Source organism: Sebastes umbrosus, chromosome 1 (genome assembly GCF_015220745.1).
Source record: "Sebastes umbrosus isolate fSebUmb1 chromosome 1, fSebUmb1.pri, whole genome shotgun sequence".
Lineage (NCBI taxonomy): Eukaryota > Metazoa > Chordata > Actinopteri > Perciformes > Sebastidae > Sebastes > Sebastes umbrosus.
Genome location: NC_051269.1, coordinates 41,877,761 through 41,894,761, shown reverse-complemented (window position 1 = coordinate 41,894,761; position 17,001 = coordinate 41,877,761). Strand labels below are relative to the sequence as shown.

The window sequence follows — 17,001 nt, the reverse complement described above, 5'->3', positions numbered from 1 at the left end:
AGACCCTCAGAATCCAGACCGTGTTTCAACTTTATTCAGCTCCTCTGATACATATTCACTTTTAACTCTGCGCTGATTAATAATGGAGGGGGGCTCTGATAAATATATTCTCTTTCCAGGCGGTTAATAGGCTTCTGCTATGGTAAATGGGGCAGGGGTAAACCTCGCATACGCTCACAGAGAGCAGCAGCAGCAGCAGCAGCAGACACCGGCGTGCTCCTGTTTGCTCTTCCTCACATTGTAATTTATGCTTCCTCCCAGAATGCTGAGTGTTAGTTTACAGATGCAGTGTTTTCCTAACCTTTCCCTTGTTAACTACTCCGTATATAGAGGGCCATTTTAGGTGCTTAGACTTCAAAGGTGCTGAAAGAACCATGAAATTGGATAAACCGACATGAGTGAAATTATAACAAAGCAGCCAACAGTTAAAATCTATTCTGGATTACTGACTGAGACGTTTTTAGATGCATTTGAAACCTTCCCATGCTTGTACCTGAAAAGTACACATGCACATGTTCACCATGGCTGCGCAGACACACACACACACACAAACACACGCAAACACACACACACACACACACACACACACGTGTAATTCAACCATGTGATTAGATATTTAATGATATTCTGCATAATGGCGTTTAATTTGAGAGGATCCATTTTATTTTCACCTAAGTGTTCATTGTAACACGCTGTAGTTATTACTGTAGTTATTACCCTCAGCAAGCATTTTTGTTCATGATAAATGTGACAATTCAGACGGTAAAGTGTGTGAATGTTCACATTATCCCTGAAAGATCCACCTGGACATGCTCCCTCACTGGCTTCCCACCAGTTGTGTCCATCCAGAGGCCCCAGTGCCAGCAGTCAGACCCTGGTGTCGGTGTCAGTGGGAAGTCATCCCACATTATGCATAATTAACTTTTGACAGACATATAAAATTGACATAGAAATGAAAAATGCAAAAGAGAGGAACACTATTTTGAAAGGATAAAAAAAACACTGCATTATTTGCCTCCAAAATTAAAATAAACATTTCTTTCCAGGTTTCAGTAGGCCTCTTTTTATTAGATGCTGTGGGGGAAAAGTGAAAAGAGAATTATCGAGTCGTCTGTGCAAACTGAGGCGAGCCAAATTCAAAATAGAAAACAACCTGTAGCAAAAAATAAATATATTTATTTTCCATTGCATACAGACGGGTGAGTTCTCGACCAACTTCACTGTTTTTACTCAGACAGGGTCAATGTAGAAAAGTTGTCTAGACCGGCTGAATATCTCGGAGCAATGAGCATGAGCCGCAATTATTTAAGAAAACATCTCAAATGTTTTGGCACTTTTTTGTTTTCCTCCGCTGACATCCTGCGGTCAAAGATCCCTGGAAATCACATACTAACGTACTGCATACTACATACACAATCAGTATGTACTGCATATGGCCTACTAAATAAACGATTAAGTGTAATTATACCAGCAGACTGTTCACACTGAAATATGCTCCAGCATATTAAAACTTAATAATGTGACATACTAGCAGGTTTTAGCCTGACTCAAAATCTCACAATACGTTGTACAGTTGTGTATGTGCAGTAAGCTCACGTCTCATACTCAGAAATTCTTGCTAAGGTAGCATACATCCAGGCATTTATGTCATACTTTCTCTGAATAGTATGTTAGTATGCAATTTCCAACACAGCCCCTGTCACAGCTCTTCTTTGGGATGTGACACAACAAGCTTACTATACAAATGTAGTATATAAAACCACACCAATGGGCTGAGATGGGCTATGATACTATCAATCTCCATCTGTCTTGAATGGCAAAGCCATAAGGTGTGTAAATAATTACACAACCCACAATTGTTCAGGTTCCATTTTACAGCATGTTCTTAAAGGCTTTTTAAAATAATTATTTTAACCACTTTTAGAAGTGTGTTTTTCTAACGGAAGCTCTAGTGAACTGACAGCTTGTTTTATATGGCTAGTTTGTTAAAGGGATGTTTTCACATTCTTCTGTAGACAGTAGGAAGGTTTATAGTAATTAACTGACATGTGAGTCAGTGATTTGCAACACGTTCTCATCCCAACTGGTCACATGCTGTCGCTTTGTCTGGACCCCTCTGCGTCACTTTACGGTCGCAGTAAACACGCATGCTTAACGTTGTGAATTCAAACACTTGCTTATGTTTAGGCAACAAAACCACTTCTAATTAACTACGTTTGTAAAGTGAAATTAAAACTTTGAACACAGGACACAAACAGTGGTCTGCTTGATGACAGCCCTGTGTTTGTTGGACCCATTTGGTTAGAATCAGTTTGACTTTTAAACTTTTAAATTGTACAGTCTTTGTACATATTGTACAGATTTTCTTTTGGCTGTGTTAGGTGATTAAAATAACAGGAACCTCAGCGGAGGAGAGGGGGGGGAGCCGGAGTTATCTCCCTTATTTGCATTTCCATATGCAGATTGTGTAACTCTCAAGTAACTCCTAATAAGGGAGAAGGACTTTTCTCATGAGTTCACTGAACATTCGTGTTTAAAAAAAAAAACGTTGTGGAAAAAGTATTTTTCCATGTCTGGAGGGCATCTTAAAATGGCTCTTTTTTTATAATGCTAGATTATATTTAGTATTTCATCTAGCTATCTACAGAACCACATGCTCAAGCTTTAGTATCTGCTACGTAGTGTAAAATGAGTGTAACATTAAGTACGAGGATATTGAGCCGTTAATTGATTTGAATTACACTTCCAGGGGTTGAAGCTGGAGCATTTAAAATGATAACTTTAGTTCTCAAAACGTGCAACACACACACACACACACACACACACACACACACGCACCTGCACAAGTGCTGATGATGCAAAACACAGAGCAGATGCTCGGATATGTTCATACAGGCACACATGCACACACTACAGTATGTGTATAGATAAACAGACTCTCCTCTTTCACTGTCAGCGTCCCCCCCTCCCCCCACCCCCCACAGGAGCCAGAAACTATTTCTATTTGCAATATTTATCCCAGACTGTTTTCTCTTCCTCCTTTTTTTATCCCGTTAATCCCTCCATCCCTTGATGTTTTTTTGTGAAGCCCCTGAGTTGAAAAGCAGGTCACGATAAACATCGGAACAGCTCGTTCATCAAGGAGAGAGGCGGCGAGCACTTTGAAGCCTCTGACAGATTCACCAGGAGTTCTACACACACTCGCACATATTATGCACACATGCAAAGGTTATGATAATGCAAAACACACACACACACACACACACACACACACACACACACACACACAAACACGTACACGCGCGGTGTGTCTGATGCAGCCACGGTAACCACACGCTACATGAATTTATCAACACACAGGTGAATATGCAAATGGCAGAGAGAAGGCGGTCTGTGTCAAGACCAGCTGTGATAACCTTTCACTTCACTTCTCATGCTCATTTTGCTCCTCTGGACGGAGAAAACATATTTAGATATAAATGAAAATGTATCATCATCATCATCATTCTCACAAGATGATGAAGCAAAGTGATCAATGGGAAGCATGACAACTCATTTTGGACTGTTGCCTATAAAGCCAAGCATTAGACTAAGGTAACTTTCCTCCTGATATTCCCGTCATATTTCATATTTAGTACTTAAAAGCGATGTTTGTAGCATTTAATGTCAATAAATCACATCATTTTTGGAGACCTTAGTAAAGTTAACGTTAACGCAACTAATTTCTTTAACGCATTAATGCAACTTTGCGATTTGTAGGTTGTATCGGGTTCACTTTTAAAGCTGAGAGAAAATACTGGTATCATATGAAACTAGAAAACCTGATGAATCTATTGGTACCGACGATGTCATACTAGCTTGTCGCTTGTTAACGTTACAAACTTAAGTTAAATTTTGGCAAGGAAAAACTGGTATGGCCATTTTCAAAGTGTTCCCTTGACCTCTGACTTTCAGATCAGTGAATGTAAATGGGTTCTATGGGTACCCACGAGTCTCCCCTTTACAGACATGCCCACTTTATGATAATCACATGCAGTTTGGGGGCAAGTCATAGTCAAGTCAGCACACTGACACACTGACAGCTGTTGTTGCCTGTTGGGCTGCAGTTTGCCATGTTATGATTGGAACATATTGTTTTATGCTAAATGCAGTACCTGTGAGGGTTTCTGGATCAATATCTGTCATTGATTTGTGTTGTTAATTGATTTACTATAATAAATATATACATACATTTACATAAAGCAGCATATTTAACCACTCCCATGTTGATAAGAGTATTAAATACTTGACAAATCTCCCTTTAAGGACAATCATCTTATTAATCGCGATTACATATTTTATTTATTACAGCTTTTATATATTGCATATTAATTTGATCTATTGACAGCTCTACATTTTACTTTGTGTGCCAGCAAATGAAATTTGACAGGGAATCTAAGAGATTGCTTTACAGCACAAAACCGGAAGTGAGCTATCGTCTACCAGCACAAACTGAGCCCATATAACTATTATTCCATTGCTTGGATTATCACAATGGTTTGTTCAGTGTCTCATAGCACGGTAACCTTCTCTGAATGCAATGTGATCTCATGGGAAAGGATAAAAATAGCACGCCACTTTTCAGGACATTTCGCGGGTCACGTTTACGCATTATAAGCTTTTCACTTCTCATTTAACGGCCCGTTCTCATTCCCAACTCGTCACATATGGACGCATGGCGCTCGCGGTTTTAAACACGTGGTCAACGTTGTGAATTCAAACAAAACTACTTGCTTATGTTTAGGCAACAAAAGTACTTGGTTAGGTTTATAAAAAGATCACGGTTTAGGTTGAAAAAAGGGAGTTTGTTAATTTTGTAGCTGTTTGTAAATTGAGTTGTGTGCGTAAGAAGGCAACGTAGACCGGCACATACAGACACACTGTCACGGTTTTAAACAAAGTACGAACTCTATGTTGCATGAATTAAGTCATGTAGTCAAGGTTAAATAAGTCAATGGTTGACGTTTGGTTTCATACGGGAAACCAACTGCGGTCTCCTCTCCACAGATGTACAAAACTAAATATTACAGTCGAGGAATATGTATCTATTATTATCTTAAATAATCATCTTTTATTGCTTTCTTATTCAATTAATTTTTGTATCGGTTGTTTTGATGTGCATTAGTCTCTAAATCCATTTTTAACTTTCTATATTTTTGTCAATCGTCTGTCCAGCACTTTGAATTTCATTTGACTTGTTTGAAAGGTGCTATATAAATAAAGTTAGATTGATTGATTGATTGATTCTGGATCAGTCCTTGGTGTTGTGGAGATGCCAACACTAAGTTAACTTAGCTCCATGAGTTTTGCCTCATTTAAGAGAGTCGTTTAATCATTCAGTCGCTTAACGTCTGTGACGATTCCACTTCATTTTCTCTCTCCATTCTGGCAGTAACATGTTATGTTCTTCGTTGGCTTCAGCAGTTGGCTCCTATTTATTAATGTTACAGTTAATTGAAACACTTTTTTTGAGAGCTTGAGTTTCTGTGTTTACTCTAAATAACTGCGTCTTTGTGCCACCGAGGTCCTTGGACAGCTGGAGAGAGGAATTACGGCCAAAACGTTATAGGTTATTTCCAAGTTTTAACAAAAGTTAAATGTTCTTTAACAGCATGCAACAGATCAATACAATCAATAACAAACAACAATCTTATGACTATCTGTTTCCCAGAACAGAATTTCCTAACTTATTCTACTTTACAGGGTAAACGCTTCATTTTACTGTACAATAATGTTAATAATACTGATGAGCAGAGAACCTTTCAGACAGGAGATACGATATAGAAATAGAAGATGTGGTGTGAAGAGACGCATACTTTTTCTGTTCGGTCGCACTGATTTAGGGAAACTGTTTACAGAATCTGTAAGTTGGTAAATGTGTGTGTCTTCGCATGCGTGTGTGTGTGAGTTCATGTGTGGCTGTTTGCATGTTGCCCGGCGTGTCAGTACCTGTCAATGTAGTGCACTCGCTACAGGAGAATTTGCATTACAATGAATCTTAATAGCCGTGTGCTGCATTGTGTGCTGACCTTGATTTATTCCCTGTATAAGTGGGTAAATAAATACATTGGAGAAAAAAAAATGGGGGAGCTGGAGAAAGCACATCATCGTCCCACGCGTCAGGAGAATGAGGGAGGATCGGAGGGGAGCGGGGTCTTAAGTGCAGCCTGGGTCGGCTGCTGAAAGCTCACATTCAGTGCACAGCGCAGGCTCTGAGCCCGCTCTGCTTCAAGGATACATTTTAGTAAATCTAGAAATCTACAATAAAAATGAAAACAATAAATGCATTTCAAACAAAAGAAAACAACAATCTACTTCTCTTCTGTGTTTGTTGAAAGTCTCATACAATAGTAAAAGACAGTAAAGTAGGAGTGAAATGAATAATATTAATGCGTCTTGTGATGTTCGTATAGCCGTAAATTAACTGCACTCTGCTGTTAAGACTCCATTTGTTGTTTCTTAATGGCTTTCCAGTCGAGGATGTTTTTTTATTTCTTTTGTTTACCTCAAGGCTGACATGTAAAAACAAGATCTCAACGAGTCAGTTTCCTCTCACTGCAGTTTTAATGCTCTTAAATCACAAGGTGCTAATTTTCTCCCCATTTTAGGAGTTGTTGTTGAGGTGTGTCGTTTATGCTGTTCACAGAAGTCACCTGTTGCTAAAGAAATGTAGTGAAGACCAGACCACAAGTCCAAGTCCAACACGTTTACAGATCAAGTTAAAAGTCTAAAATGGGGGATCAAATCAAGACGGAGTCCAAACAGGCTGGTCGTTTCTAGAAGGTAACCCACAATATGGGAAACTCTTGAGAGATGGTTAAGGTAAGGTTAGATATTAACCTTGAATAGTTAAGGTTAGGCATTGACCTTGAATAGTTAAGGTTAGGCATTGACCTGGAATAGTTAAGGTTAGGTATTGACCTTGAATGGTTAAGGTTAGACATTGACCTTGTATAGTTAAGGTTAGGCATTTACCTTGAATAGTTAAGGTTAGGCATTGACCTGGAATAGTTAAGGTTAGGTATTGACCTTGAATGGTTAAGGTTAGACATTGACCTTGTATAGTTAAGGTTAGGCATTGACCTTGAATAGTTAAGGTTAGGCATTTACCTTGAATAGTTAAGGTTAGGCAATGACCTTGAATAAATGGTAAATGGACTTGCATTTATATAGTGTTTTTCTAGTCTTCCAACCACTCAAAGCTCTTTACACTACATGTCAGCATTCACCCATTCACACAGCCAACCTGCCCATTGCGATCTTCTTCACACTGATGGCTATACCTTCAGGAGCAATTTGGGGTTAAGTGTCTTGCTCAAGGACACTTCGACATGTGACCGGAGGAGCCGAGGATCGAACCACTGACCTTCTGATTTGTGGATGACCTGCTCTACCCTCTGAGACACAGCCACCCCAATAGTATAGTCAAGGTTAGGCATTGACCTTGAATAGTTAAGGTTAGGCATTGACCTTGAATGGTTAATGTTAGGATAGGTCGTCAAATTTTGCAATTTGCAGTTTAGCTTTTAGACACAACCTAACAGGCTTGAAAGTCAAGTCCAGGGCAAAACCCCCCAAAACAAAGTCCATTCAAAAGACCGTTGTTTTACTATTGTTTAGAGTTGAGGGTCAGCTGTGATTTACCTTTCATCACTCAGTACAGTCTTTTGATTTGAATAATGTTTACAATGTGATAGAAACAGAGAACAATATAAATTGGCTGAAATGTTGTATCAATTGCAACAAGCAAACTATGAAAGTATATCATTACATTATATTACATTAACGACACACTACGGAAAACAAGTATTCCCCCTTCACTTGTAAATTAACTTTCCTACTGCCAGATAAGAGCATCAATATTTTTAAGATCTCGCTTTCTACAATATTTCATCATGGCTAGAGCAACATAACTACACTTAGGTTAAAAGTAAGGATAAGGGTTAAGCAAGTAAATATGCAAGATATTGAAGATTTGAAATATGCATATGGAAGATTTAGAATGACTGAATAAAAAAATCCTTTGCACCTCTTCATGAAATCTGATGACAGTGTTTTGTATTTAGTATTTGTATTGTATTTGGGCAGATCTATGCTACTCTCTGCTGGACAACACTGAAATGCAATACAAATATTCACTTGATTTTCTGTGTTGTGATTTGATTTTAATGTGGCATGGAAAATTCATGTCACTGTAAAAAAAAAATCCTTCATTTCATATATTTATAAAGACAAAAAGCAAAATAATTGTCCTTTTAACATATGGGTTTCTTTATTATAAATCAATGAATGCATACATTAAAAGGAAACACATATAACAATGTGTATTGTATTTCACTATTTCTTTGTCTGATTTGTTTTTATTTAGACATTTTAAACCTTCCATACTTAATCACTTGGTTAAAGGTGCTAAATGTGAGAGTGAGCATTTCTATTGCCTCAGCATGGCTCTCAACATGACGACAGCTGAGCCGTCGGCTCGTAGCTAACAGGGTTAACCCCCTTCTACAACGGCGCCGTCGTTTCAGCTGTAACATGCACGAACACTCACTAAAAGGAACACACAGCCGGTGCGGTAATATCAACAAAGCACAGAGAAGCTCTGAATACAACACACACTGAGGGAGAGAGACTTCATTCTCTGCTCAGGTAGACATTACTCCTCTATATCTTCACATAGACAGTAGTTGTTTGCTGCTTTATTAATGCCCTGTATATCGTATACAGCAGGGGTTCTCAAACTGTTACGGGGAGAATATCTTCCAAGGACCCCCTTTTACAGTAACACCGATGAAGCATAATGCTTACTACAATGTGTACTCTTAAATATCATTGGAACTATTTGTATTCTAAAACTTTTCAACTTAAATATTTCAGACTAGTTTCATAATGAAACACATTTCAATTTGAATCATATAAAGATAAAATGAGATAATCCTTTATTAATCCCACAGAAATGTGCAATGCTATTGAATGCTAATACCACTTATATATATATATATATTTAAACAGAGGGTGGTTTTATTCAAATTGCATTTGGACTCAACTTGACAGCATTTATAATGCACATTTCAAGTAACTGATCTTAAAAGCTTTCAGAAAATGACAGTAGCAAGACTGACATAATCCCAATAAATCTAGATGTTTAAACTCAACAGTCTAAAGATGACTTTCAGTAAGTGCTTCAATTTAAAAGTATTGCTGTGTGTCACAATCACATCAGAGTTTCTATTGGCCCAAAGCCAAACGTGGGTGGGAGTAACGGACACAATATCTTCGTTTTATTGGTGCAAATGTTTCCCATCTGCAGAGATGCACTTTTTAATGATACAGCACAATTTTATTATTTATCGCAAATTATTTCGTAGACCCCCTAACAGAATGCCACAGACCCCTGGGGGTCCCCAGACCCAACTTTAAGAATCATTGGTATACTGGCCACTAAAAACGTCTGGCATGTTGCTCGCCCATCCACTATCCCCAAACCCCCCCACTGCCATGCTACAGGAACATAAAGGTACACCGATGGATGACACTGAATCCTAAATCCTGAGGAGCAGAATCGTCCAAGATGGACATAAATCCCGGGGATAGCCTGCTGGCCTGATAAGTCCATGTAATATTAAAGATTTCTTTGCCCCTCTGTGTGGACCTGACAGTAAAGCAGCTTCTCCAGTCTGCTACTAAAGCAGCCAGTTACACCGGGCAGGAAGGGACAAGAAAAAAATAATAGGTGAGACCGGTAGATAATAGAAATATGTCTTGAGACAGGACTCAAGACCAGACCCGAGAACTATAGCCCTGCTTGTCAAACACAATATAGACAATATCTGGTGTTTCAACTTTCTTTGTCTGTTCATGGTTATGCTACTCTATGTAAGCAATTGTTCATAGAGAAACCTAGTAAAGTAGGTTTTAGAACAGAAAATGTCACAAATGTTTACTTTAAAATGTGTCTTCGAACTCATCTGTCAACAAGAGCAGATCTAAAAGTTCCACACGTGCTTCATGAACATATCACGTCCTAGACCTCGCGCAGCGTCGACCTTGTAAAGAATCAAGCGCACTCCGAAATCCGGTGACAGAGTTAGCCAACGGCTCCTCAGCTCCGCTCCCTGGGGAACACATGAAGCCTCTAACGAACCGCTGAAGCTGTCTGAATGAGGGATGAACGTGTCGGCGAGATCAACTGTGGAAATGGGACACTCGCCGTCCACATTGTCCCTCCTTTAACAAACGCAGGTCCAGATACTAACAGCTGGATCGCCGCTCTGCCTCAACATACACTAAAGGAGTGGCCTTCCAATCTGAGGTAATCCTGATTTACTGAGTGTTACGTCTGGGTGCACAGTGATCGATGACCTTGGGGACAGAACGGATGGGGCTGGTTAAGGATCCGTTAAGGAGGATAGATAGGTGGCTTCAGCTTGTTTGTGTTGGCCCAGAGGACAACACAAACAGTCATTGCAGTCATTACTAGGAGGGCAAAAAAATCATTTTGAATGTTCTTTGCATATAAAAGTGTCTTGAGGCATTCTGGGAGCATCAGGACGAGGCCGTGGTCACAGTGGTATTAACATCCACGACACCAATGTAGAATTATATTATCATTACTGTGTATACACGTTTAGCAACTTTCTTTACAATTCACAAAAACATTAAACTAGAATTACGCCCTTACAGTTGTATGCCAATCAGTAAAGTTGCAGTTTACATCTATGTCTGTCCAAAACGTCATCACTTCATCATTTTATCTTATTAGACATGTGTAAAATTGTCATAATTAGCATATCAATTCTTGAGTTATGGCCAAAAAACATGTTTTGTGAGGTCATAATGACCTTGACCTCAAAACTTAAACTTTACAACATTGATCATATACATACAGGAAATTAAACCTCTGCATTTAGCAACTTGGGGTTCAGTGTCTCCCTCAAGGACGCTTCGGGCCGCCAACCTTGCGGTTAAAGGATGACTCGCTCTACCCACTCAGCTACGGCCTCCCCATACACTGACACTTTGATCTTTGACCACCAAAATCTAATCAAGTCACGTTCAAGTGGACGTTTGTGCCAAATTTGAAGAAATTTGCTCAAGGCGTTCCTGATATATCGCAAAAATGGGACGGACTTGAGGTCACAGTGACCTTTGACCACCAAAGTTGAATCAGTTCATCCTGATTCCAAGTGGACTTTTGTGCCAAAATTTTAAGAAGTTCCCACCAGGCGTTCCAGAGATATCGCGTTCACGAGAATGGACGGACAGACGGATGGACAAACAACACGAAAACATAGTTTCCCTTTTTTCACCTCCGCATGAAAAAATATTCCTATTCAGTATTATAATGGCTCTAAGACGCAACTGTATTACAATTATTATATTATATACTAAGCGGCGTAGTTCTCCTTGTAGAAGGATGGAAATGTTTGAGTTGTCTGGAACGCAGCGTCAGTGTCAACCAATAACAGAACGGTGACAGATATCTCTGTGTTTTTATATTATTAATGGTTATAATTAGCCTACTGTGTGCAGCCAGCAGCTCTACACGCCGTTTTAGCGCCTTTTAGCTATTTTTTTTTGTTTCACTGCCTGTAAGGTTACCTTTATGTTCACTATCATCATTCTCAACAACCTTGTTTCCAGCGGCAGAAGGCAGCTGGACAGACAAAGTTAGTGACTGTCTAGCTGTGAACATCCTGTAGTGGAGTGTTTAGCTGCTAAAGAGACAGATATTTCCTTCAGGAGTTGGTGATGAGCAAAACAGAACTGAAAGGAGAGTTAATATTGGACTTACATTCATCAGGTGGACTGATATATGACTCCAAACGAAAGCTAAGTTTGCTCTGTTTCAGCTAGATGTATAAATAAACAAATGTTTGCTAACACGTTAGCCAAATCAATTAAGGTGATAATATATTAATGGTGTGTTGATGTTTTGCGCTGGTGGACAAAAAAATCAATTAATGCAGGTTTAATGCAAATAAGTGTAAAATATAATGATCTGACTGGCTGTATACAAAATAGTTCATCAGAACGACGGAGAAAATAAATGAACCAAAAGATATGAGGTTTAAAATTCTCCCTTTTAGGTTATTTATGTTTTGAGAATTATTTAGTTCTATATGTACAGTACATTTTTTTTTTTTTGTTTGTATGTCATAGCTACAGTCACTGAGTATATATGTATTAAGTATACAGTATATAAGTATCAGTGTACTCATGATACAGATACTACCAATTGATTGCTCTCTAGCTGTCACAATAGAGACAAATAAGGAGTGTGTACATCAGTATCGTCGGTCCATATGCATTCCTGCCTCTCCTCCCTCCCTGTTGGCCTCCCCGCTGGGTTCAAATCAATTCCATCAATGAAGCCATCACAAAGGAAACATTACTGCAGTGTTTTCCTGTGAAAAACGCCTGGTAATTACAAATCAAACGAGACAAATACATCCCGGTTAATGAGCGTTAAACGGATGTTAATTATCCGATTGAATGGCTGTCACCATTAAACTGTGTCTGATGGAGGGCGTAGGGAGGGTGGTGGGGGGGAGAGCGGGGAGAGGGTCGAGGGGAAGGGTAGCTCAAAAAGACGGGCATTCTGAAAGGCATATTAGCAGCAGATTGAGAGGATCAGACAGTGTGAGGCGCGTGTGGCGGAAATGGAAGCGAGAAGGGGAAAAGGCGTGGGGAGAAGCAGCGGGGGAGGGAGGGGACGGCGAGGAGGAAGGGAGGGGGAGGCTAAACTTTTCTCTTTTTCCGACATTAGCAATTGCTGCGACGCATCGGAGGGGAAATTAATCAACTGTTTTTTGATTATTTATATATTTGAAAAGGACAAAGTGTGCGTGGAGAGAGCTGCTCAGAGGCAGGAGTCACACTGCGCTAATATGGTCACAGCCGGGTCTGCCAGGCAGCTCAGTCACAACATATCTGTCTCACAAGGATCAAACATCACAAAAAAAGAGAAGGTTCACACACTTAACATTCAAAACAAGGTACAAGTCCTCTCTGATTCATCAAGCAGCTCACATGACGAGGTGGGAGTCCACATTTGGATTATATATATATATATATATTATATAAATTAACGCGATAATAAGGCGTTTACACACATTTGTTTCAAGGCATTAATGCCATCGATCTTCTAGCAGTTGTACGAGGCTTAGTTTTACAGTTAGAGTAAAGATACTGGTAGATTATCATTTTACTTTTACTTGATTTTCCCTTTTATATATACATATGTTATGAGCATTTCTGAAGGAATCTGAGACCAAAGATTTTCGTTGCCAATGGCTGCTTTGCTGGAGTTGACAAATGTTAAATAAAGAACCTTGAATCTTGAACATTGAATGTCTGTGCGGGTTTGAACAGAGGTTTGGTAAAATACAAATTCCTCTCAGGACTGAAGAATGCAGATCACCAAGACAAAGTCCACAGGTCTAGACAAGTCTAGACGAAGAGAAGCTCAATCTAAACTGATCAACAACACTCTGAATCGTCTGTTTAAGCTGCTATTTTGCTAAGTTATACAAGTCTTCACTGCTCCGGGTCTTTTATTTGTTGAGGTCAAAAGGATGAATGAAACATTTTCTTGTTTTTGACTTCTTCTTCTGTAAGGAGGATCATATCTCACCACATACAGCAACTAACACATTTTCAATGTCACAAAAAACAAACAGGGCTCAATCGAGAAGGTTATTCTGCAACCTGATGTTAAAGGTAGGGTCGACGATGTTGGAAAGCTAGCATAATGTGAAAGTAGCATCGCCTCAGGAGCTCCGTCTAAACCGAGCACCGCCGCATCGTAACTACTTCACAGACACAGAGCGGAGAGAGGACCTCAACTCAACAACGCTACCTCATGACCAGTAACCGTGGCAGTGCTACTGCATATTTAGATGAGGATTTCAAAATTTGATTAGTAGTACTATACTGCTCAAATGTAAATCCTATCAAATTATGAGTTCCTCACAATGCTCAAAATGTCTCTAATATCACAGGCGATAGCATTTCATGTAAGCCGGCAAAGTTTCTATATTGTTGGAGTGTCCTTCTAACATGGAAATGGATTTCCCACTGTGCACTAAAGAACTAAAGATATAAACTGCAATGATGAGGGCGTTACAGCAGCTCCTGCTTTTTTCAGTTCAGTTCAGCATTTAGGGGGATCTATTGGCAGATATAGAATATAATATTAATAAGTATGTTTTCTTTAGTGTATAATCACAATCAAAATATAGAATAATATATAGCTACCATATGTAGTCTGCTTTTTTGACACCAAATCTCATGTGAAGACCAAAACCAACGATGTGATGATCCAACTAATACTAAGTATTATTATTATCTCTGGAAGCTGACACATCTTACTCCTCATAGAGCTCCATGGCTGTCCAAAAACAATTAAAATCACATCATTGAGCCACGATGTTCCACTGGGCGACACGTTCCTTCATTACCACGCACACGCACGCACACACACACGCACGCACACACACACACACACACACACACGCACGCACGCACGCACGCACGCACGCACGCACGCACGCACGCACACACACACACACACACACACACACACACACACACACACGCACGCACGCACACACACACACAGACAGACACACACACACACACACACACACACACACACACACACACACACACACACACAGACACACACACACAGTGTAGTTTATATTCCCTCAGTCCCCCATATATCGTCCTGCTGCTGTAAATACTCCCCACAGCACCACATGCGTGCCAATTAATATGTGAATGAGAATATTACCCAACAAATACACCATTTATTATCCCATTGAACTCGTTAATAGAAATTGTCCACCAGTGCGTACGTTGGTATTTTTGCTTATTGTGATGTCATTTCTCAAAGTATCTTCAAATGATTCAAACTCCTAAAATATATACAACCTAAGCTACGAGGTTATATAAGTCAATAAACTATAATAATTGATAAAACTGTTGAAATTGTGTCATAAAAGTTTTTTGACATACATTTTTTTTACATTTTTACTAAATAAACACAAAACATGAACAAAATATTTCTTAACACTCCATATGTTTATTTGAATTATGCCGATCTTTACATTTTTGAGATAATTTTAATGGTCAGAACAAGTGCAAGTTTTATTAGATTCTGCACATAATGTAATGTAATGACGTCATCTTGAGAGTACAAGACAAGCGAAAGACAGAAGCCTTAGCTTTCTGCTGCAAAAAGAATGAATCCTCTATCTATTATGGTTTTTATTTTAGATCCGAGGATCTAAAGGAGGATAGGTTCATGCAAACAACGATCTCCCAGGGCCATTACGGGGCAATACTCTGGCGCCACTGTGCATTGTCGCCACATTTTTTACCACACGTAATGAAACGTAATAATGTAATCACAAGCGTACAACTTGATTATGCGAAAGACAGAAGCCTTTGCTTTCTGATGCAAAAAGAATGAATGCTCTAGCTATTAAAGTTTTTATTTTAGGTCGATTTAAACAGGATAATGCAAACAATGATCTCCCATGGCTGTTTAACTCTTAAATTACCGACCCTTTTTTAGTAGGAAATGAATGGGCTTGAGGGTAGTCACAAAGTATTGAGAGACAGACTAACACATTGTTGCTTTTTGTATGGAATTTGTTGACAATAACAAAAATATTAAATAAAAATACTACATCAAAAATATTGAATATCGCAACCCTTCTCCTATGCAGGCAACAAACTGCATAGAGAAGACAAAGGGAGGAACAAGGGGGCCTTTAGGTGCCCACATTTTGTTCCCTGGGCCCCCGTAGCAGGTAACTCCAGCCCAGGATGCAGTAGAAGCATTTGACAAATACCAATATACTGTACTGTCAACTTTAATTTTGGCAAATTTAAATGAGCAAAAACACAGTGTAGCATTTCAACGATAAAGCTTTTAACTTAGAAGTCTAATTTTAAAGGACCAGTGGATCTATTGGCAGAAATGGAATATAATAATAATAAGTATGTTTTCTTTAGTGTATAATCACCTGATAATAAGAATCGTTTGTTCGTAACTTTAGAATGAGCCGTTTAAATCTACATAGGGAGCGGGTCCTCTTCACGTAGTCCTCCATGTTTCTACAGTAGCCCAGAACGGACAAACCAAACTCTGTTAACTTTTCCTGCTCGGGTCGGAGTCGATAACGTTACTCGTTCCCGTCGCCACCACTCTCTCGCTCTCTTGCTTCACCACTCACTTACCACATACACACAGACTCTACACACTGGCTCTGCTCCAGATGACTCTCTAGAAGACTATTTGTGTTTTGGCGTCGGCCACCGTAGCTCACTCTGTTGGTTGCAATCTCCTCATGTCACCGCTAGATACCTTCAGATCCTACACACTGTTCCTTTAAGTCTTAAATGTTCAACTGTCACGTTACCAGACTGCGTTAGAGAACATGCTCAGGTTTTCAATAAGAAATAATGGACAAACTACATCCATAAACTTTCAATATTTCTATAGTCTCTGTTATATTTATCCAAGGAATCAACTGACCTTGATGGAAGAGTGAAGTTTTCTTCTCCCGACTGACAATGTCGCAACCAGTCCCCCGTATTTTAAATGCCAACATCATTACAATTCACGACACATACATACATCCAACCATCCACATCCATACAAACCCTGTTCCCTTCAGTGGAGGCCTGGAAGAGGGAGAAGTAAATGACAGCGCCCTGTGTGCACATCAGTTTAACTCAACAAGAAGTCGGGGCAGAAAATCATTTGAAGAAGTCCCGCAGTCCCCTCAGACGGAGGCTGCCAGCTTCTCAGTGATCTGCTATCATGTTGCCTGTCTCTTTACTGTCAGCACTAATAGCTCCTAGACACTGGACTGGGACATGGGTGGCTACTGCGGGCCAAGGGTGGCACACACTCAATCAATAATTCACCCGGCAGCTCTCGGCCCT

At 39.5% G+C, this 17,001-nt stretch overlaps 1 protein-coding gene across 5 annotated transcripts in view; it reads right to left on the bottom strand.

Moving 5' to 3' along the window:
- epha8 (eph receptor A8) overlaps positions 1-17,001 on the bottom strand; it is a 132,230-nt gene that overhangs the window by 29,872 nt on the left and 85,357 nt on the right. The window lies entirely within an intron of this gene.